Raw genomic sequence first — 6,770 nt, 5'->3', positions numbered from 1 at the left:
TTGTGACAGCTACCAAAGAGCTGGTAACTTACCTCACGGATACGCCATGCCTCAACAAGGGATATTAGAGATTGAATTGTTTGATGTATGGGGGATTGACTTCATGGGTCCATTCCCACCATCATACTCAAACACTTACATTCTGGTGGCAGTGGACTATGTATCTAAGTGGGTAGAAGCAATTGCTACACCCACTAATGATACTAAGACCGTGCTAAAATTCCTCCAGAAACACATCTTCAGCAGATTTAGTGTTCCCAGAGTCCTAATCAGTGATGGGGGTACTCATTTCTGCAATAAACAGCTCTACTCCGCTATGGTCCGATATGGAATTAGCCACAAAGTGGCAACCCCATATCATCCACAGACAAATGGGCAAGCTGAAGTCTCTAACAGAGAGCTAAAAAGAATCCTAGAACGAACTGTAATTGCCCGTAGAAAGGATTGGACAAAGAGCTTGGATGATGCTCTGTGGGCATACAGAACAGCATTCAAGACTCCAATAGGAACCTCTCCATACCAACTTGTGTATGGCAAGGCCTGTCATCTGCCCGTGGAACTGGAACATAAAGCCTACTGGGCAACCAGATTCCTAAACCTGGATGCTAAGTTAGCTGGTGAAAAAAGATTGCTCCAGCTAAATGAGCTAGATGAATTTAGACTCAGTGCCTTTGAAAATGCTAAAATTTATAAGGAAAAGGCAAAGAAGTGGCATGATAAGAAGTTGTCATCCAGAGTCTTTGAGCCAGGACAAAACGTTCTGCTCTTCAGCTCTAGGCTCAGATTGTTCCCAGGAAAACTTAAATCCCACTGGAGGGGTCCGTATGTGATTACAGGAGTATCACCATATGGATATGTTGAGCTTCAGGATACTGATTCTGACAAAAAGTTCATTGTTAATGGACAGAGGATCAAGCATTATCTTGAAGGCAATTTTGAGCAGGAATGCTCAAAACTGAGGCTTGAGTGATTCTCAGTGAAGGTCCAGCTAAAGACAATAAAGAAGCGCTTGCTGGGAGGCAACCCAGTGATTAGCAGGTTATCTATTCTGTTTAATCAAGGTTTGATACATATTCTCAAAGGGCAATTATCAAAATTGAGGGAATTCATAGAGTTACAGAAGGATTCAGTGCAAAAAGCAGAGAAAAAGAGCTTGCTGGTGAAAAAATGCCAGTAAGGGGTACTTTGGGCGTTAAACACCAGAATGGGCACCATTCTGGGCGTTTAACGCCAGTAAAGGTGCCATTTTGGGCGTTAAACGCCAGAATGGGCACCATTCTGGGCGTTTAACGCCAGGTGTGCAGCATCCTGGGCGTTTAGCAAAACGCCCAGTGATGAAGGGAATTCTGGCGTTTAACGCCAGCCAGGGTACCTGGCTGGGCGTTAAACGCCCACAATGGCCAACAATTGGGCGTTAAACGCCAGAATGGATACCATTCTGGGCGTTTAACGCCAGAAAGGTGGGGGACAGAGATTTTGCTTTCTGATTAAAATTTTTTCAAACTTTCCTTTTTTGATCCATAATTTTCTACATAAACACATTTCAATCTTTCATCATTCACCTTCAAATTTTCAAAAATTAAAATCATTCTTCAAATCTCTCTCAAATCCTTCCCAAATCTTCTTCAAACACTCAAATATTTCTCAAATTCTTTCCATATCTTCTCAAATCTCCTTCAAAATTTTCGAAATCTCTCCCCCTCCCTTATAAATACATGTTCGGCCATCCCTTCCTCCACACCATTTGAATTTGCTCTCCTCCTCTCTCCTCTCTTTCCTTTCTTTTGCTTGAGGACAAGCAAACCTCTAAGTTTGGTGTGCTTTTCCGTGATCACTAAGCTAAGATTCATCAAGATCATGGCTCCTAAAGGAAAACAAACTAACTCAAGAGGCAAGAAAGAGAATAATCCAAAGAGTCTTTGGAATTGATGAGCGGATAATTTGTACACTTTTTGGTATTGTTTTTAGTATGTTTTTGGTAGTTTTAGTTGAGTTTTTAGTATATTTTTATTAGTTTGTAGTTAAAATTCACTTTTCTGGACTTTACTATGAGTTTGTGTGTTTTTCTGTGATTTCAGGTATTTTCTGGCTGAAATTGAGGGATCTGAGCAAAAATCTGATCCAGAGACTCAAAAGGACTGCAGATGCTGTTGGATTCTGACCTCCCTGCACTCGAAGTGGATTTTCTGGAGCTACAGAGGCTCAATTGGCGCGCTCTCAACGGCGTTGGAAAGTAGACATCCTGGGCTTTCCAGCAATATATAATAGTCCATACTTTGCCCAAGATTTGATGGCCCAAACCGGCGTTCAAAGTCACCTCAAGAAATTCCAGCGTTAAACGCCGGAACTGGCACCTAATTGGGAGTTAAACGCCCAAACTGGCACTAAAGCTGGCGTTTAACTCCAAGAAGAGTCTCTACACGAAAATGCTTCATTGCTCAGCCCAAGCACACACCAAGTGGGCCCGGAAGTGGATTTTTATGTCATTTACTCATTTCTGTATACCTTAGGCTACTAGTTATCTATAAGTAGGACCTTTTACTATTGTATCAAGGGACTTTTGGTAGCTATCTTCGTTTTATGCTATCTTAGATCATTGGGAGGCTGGCCATTCGGCCATGCCTAGACCTTATGCTTATGTATTTTCAACGGTGGAGTTTCTACACACCATAGATTAAGGTGTGGAGCTCTGCTGTACCTCGAGTATTAATGCAATTACTATTGTTCTTCTATTCAATTCCGCTTGTTCTTTATCCAAGATATCACTTGTTCTTCAACATGATGAAGGTGATGATTGACGCCCATCACCATTCTCACTCATGAACAAGGTGACTGACAACCATTCTTGTTCTACAAGCATCTGAGGCTTAGTGAATATCTCTTGGATTCCTGATTGCACGATGCATGGTTGATCGCCTGACAACCGAGTGCTCGCCTGACAAACGAGCCAACCATTCCGTGAGATCAGAATCTTCGTGGTATAGGCAAGAACTGATGGCGGCATTCAAGAGAATCCGGAAGGTCTAACCTTGTCTGTGGTGTTCTGAGTAGGATTCAATGATTGAATGACTGTGACGTGCTTCAAACTCTAACCTGCTGGGCGTTAGTGACAGACGCAAAAGAGGGATTCTATTCCAGCAGGAGCGGGAACCAAACCGGTGATTGGCCGTACTGTGACAGAGTGCGTGAGCATTAGCTTTCACTGCGAGGATGGGAGGTAGCTGCTGACAACAGTGAAACCCTACACGAGCTTGCCATGGAAAGGAGTAAGAAGGATTGGATGAAGGCAGTAGGAAAGCAGAGAGACGGAAGGGGAGGCATCTTCATACGCTTGTCTGAAGCTCTTACACCAATGATATACATAAGTATCACTATCCTTATCTTTTATGTTATTTTCGTTCATCACCATATCCATTTGAGTCTGCCTGACTAAGATTTGCAAGATGACCATAGCTTGCTTCAATGCTAACAATCTCCGTGGGATCGACCCTTACTCACGTAAGGTATTACTTGGACGACCCAGTGCACTTGCTGGTTAGTTGTGCGAAGTTGTGTAATGCCATGGAATTGAACCACCAAGTTTTTGGAGTTCATGACCGGGGATTATGAGAGTTGTGAAAAAGTATTGTTCACAATTTCGCGCACCAAGTTTTTGGCGCCGTTGCCGGGGATTGTTCAAGTTTTGAGCAAGCTTTTGGTAACAATGCCTGGGATTGTTCTAGTTTGGACAACTGACGGTTCATCTTGTTGCTTAGATTAGGTATTTATTTCTTTCGAAATTCTTGAAGATGAATTCTAGAGTTTCATGATGATTTGTTGAAATCTGGCTGGCTGAGAAGCCATGTCTAATCTGATTGGACCGAGGTTTCAACTTATCACCACAAGAGCTTGTTGATTTTCATCAATTTTGCTTTTGGAGCAGTGATCTGCTAAGGCTTGGCTGACCTTTGGTCATGTCTAGTGTTTTGAACCGAAGCTTTCTTTGAAAGCTTGGCTGGCTGTGAAGCCATGTCTAATTCCTGGACTGGAGTCTTAGACTAGCATTGCACTGATTCCTGGAATTCTCATTAAGAATTTTGATATCTTTTCTCACTTAATTTTCGAAAAATACAAAAAAAAATTACAAAATCATAAAACCAAAAATATTTGATGTTTCTTGCTTAAGTCTAGTGTCTCATCTTAAGTTTGATGCCAATTGCATGCATTCATTCATGTGTCTTAAGGATCTTCAAGTAATTCTTGATGATTTCTTACTATGATATTTGAATTCTTTTGGCTTGAGTGTTTATGTGTCTCATATAGTGTCAGTAGTACACAAACTGCTAAGTTTGGTGTCTTGCATGCATTGTTATTTGATTCTTGTTGCATTTTGATTATTAAAAAAATCCAAAAATATTTTTAATTTGTGTCTTTTCAAGTCAATGATACAAAGAATTGAAGATTCAGAACATACTGCAGAGGAATTATACAGAAAAAGCTGAGCATTCAAAAATGCCCAGTGAAGAAGACAGACTGGCGTTTAAACGCCAGCCAGGGTACCTGGTTGGGCGTTTAACGCCCAAAGAGGTAGCATTTTGGGCGTTAAACGCCAGAATGTATACCATTCTGGGCGTTTAACGCCAGGATGGTGCTAGGGGGAAGATTTTGTTTTCAAAATCAATTTTTTTCAAGTTTTCAAAGTTTTTCAAAACCAAATCTTTTTCAAATCATATCTTTTCAATCAAAGGTTTTCAAAATCAATTTCTTTCCTTTTTCAAAGATACTTACTAACAATTAATGATTTGATTGAACATTTTTTGCCTTTTCTGTTGAGAAAGGTTTTATGTTTGAATCATATCTTTTCTTGTTAGGCAAGTCACTAATTTTCAAAATCAAATCTTTTAAAATTGTTTTCAAATCATATCTTCTCAATCACATCTCTTTAAAACTAATCATATCTTCTCAACCACATCTTTTTCAAAATAAGTTTTCAATCAAATCTTTTTAAAATTCTAATTTCAAAATCTTTTTCAATAATCACTTGATTTCTTTTCCACTTTCAATTTTCGAAAATTATCAATCAAATTTTCAAAATGTTTTCAAAATCTTTTAATTGAATTTTCGAAAATTCTCTTCCCTCCTTCCCACATCCTTCTATTTATGGAGTACCACTCCTTCTTAATGCACACTTCGAACCTTATCTAATTAAAGTTCGAATTCTTCTTCTCCTTTTTCTTCTATTTTTCTTTTCCTCTGACACTTCAAGGAATCTCTATACTGTGACATAGAGGATTCCACATTTTCCTTTTCTCTTCTCTTTCTTATGAGCAGGAGCAGAGACAAAGGCATTCTTGTTGAAGCTGACCCTGAACCTGAGAGGACCTTGAAGAGAAAAACTAAGAGAAGCTAAAGCACAACTCTCTTTAGAGGACCTGACCGAATTCTTCAAGGAAGAAGAACACATGGCAGCCGAAAACAACAACAATGCCAACAATGCAAGGAAGGTGCTGGGTGACTTCACTGCACCTACTCCTGATTTCTATGGGAGAAGCATCTCTATCCCTGCCATTGGAGCAAACAACTTTGAGCTTAAGCCTCAATTAGTTTCTCTAATGCAACAGAATTGCAAGTTCCATGGACTTCCAATGGAAGATCCTCGTCAGTTCTTAGCTGAATTCTTGCAAATCTGTGACACAGTCAAGACTAATGGGGTTAACCCTGAGGTCTACAGACTGATGCTATTCCCTTTTGCTGTAAGAGACAGAGCTAGAATATGGTTGGATTCTCAACCTAAAGAAAGCCTGGACTCTTGGGAAAAGCTAGTCAATGCCTTCTTGACAAAGTTCTTTCCACCTCAAAGATGGAGTAAGCTTAGAGTGGAAGTCCAAACCTTCAGACAGAAGGATGGAGAATCCCTCTATGAAGCTTGGGAAAGATACAAACAATTAATCAGAAGATGTCCCTCAGACATGCTTTCTGAATGGAGCATCATAGGTATTTTCTATGATGGTCTCTCTGAACTATCCAAGATGTCTTTGGATAGCTCTGCTGGAGGATCTCTTCATCTGAAGAAGACGCCTACAGAGGCTCAGGAACTGATTGAAATGGTTGCAAATAACCAATTCATGTACACTTCTGAAAGGAATCCTGTGAACAATGGGACTAGTCAGAAGAAAGGAGTTCTTGAGATTGACACTCTGAATGCCATATTGGCTCAGAACAAGATATTGACTCAACAAGTCAATTTGATTTCTCAAAGTCTGTCTGGAATGCAAAATGCACCAAACAGTACTAAGGATGCTTCATCTGAGGAAGAAGCTTATGATTCTGAGAACCCTTCCATGGAAGAGGTGAATTACCTAGGAGAACCCTATGGAAACACCTATAATTCTTCATGGAGAAATCACCCAAATTTCTCATGGAAGAATCAAGAGAGACCTCAACAAGGTTTCAATAACAATAATGGTGGAAGAAGCAGGTTTAGCAATAACAAGCCTTTTCCATCATCTTCTCAGCAACAGACAGAGAGTTCTAAGCAGAGTACTTCTGACTTAGCAACAATGGTCTCTGATCTAATAAAGACCACTCAAAGTTTCATGACTGAAACAAGGTCCTCCATTAGGAATTTGGAAGGACAAGTGGGACAGCTGAGCAAAAAAATTACTGAACTCCCTCCTAGTACTCTCCCAAGTAATACAGAAGAAAATCCAAAAGGAGAGTGCAAAGCCATAAACATGGCCGAATATGGAGAGGAAAGAGAGGAGGAGGACGCCACTGAGGAAGACCTCAGT

General features: G+C 40.3%; 1 non-coding gene across 1 annotated transcript; it reads right to left on the bottom strand.

Moving 5' to 3' along the window:
- Positions 1-5,846: 5,846 nt before the first annotated feature.
- On the bottom strand, positions 5,847-5,954 carry LOC130971993 (small nucleolar RNA R71). The gene has a single exon (XR_009083198.1). It is a non-coding gene; the product is annotated as a small nucleolar RNA R71 (small nucleolar RNA).
- Between the last annotated feature and the right edge of the window lie 816 nt (positions 5,955-6,770).

The sequence above is a fragment of the Arachis stenosperma genome, chromosome 3 (genome assembly GCF_014773155.1).
Source record: "Arachis stenosperma cultivar V10309 chromosome 3, arast.V10309.gnm1.PFL2, whole genome shotgun sequence".
Lineage (NCBI taxonomy): Eukaryota > Viridiplantae > Streptophyta > Magnoliopsida > Fabales > Fabaceae > Arachis > Arachis stenosperma.
The sequence above is the reverse complement of the archived record's forward strand: the minus strand, read 5'-3'. Positions and strand labels throughout refer to the sequence as shown.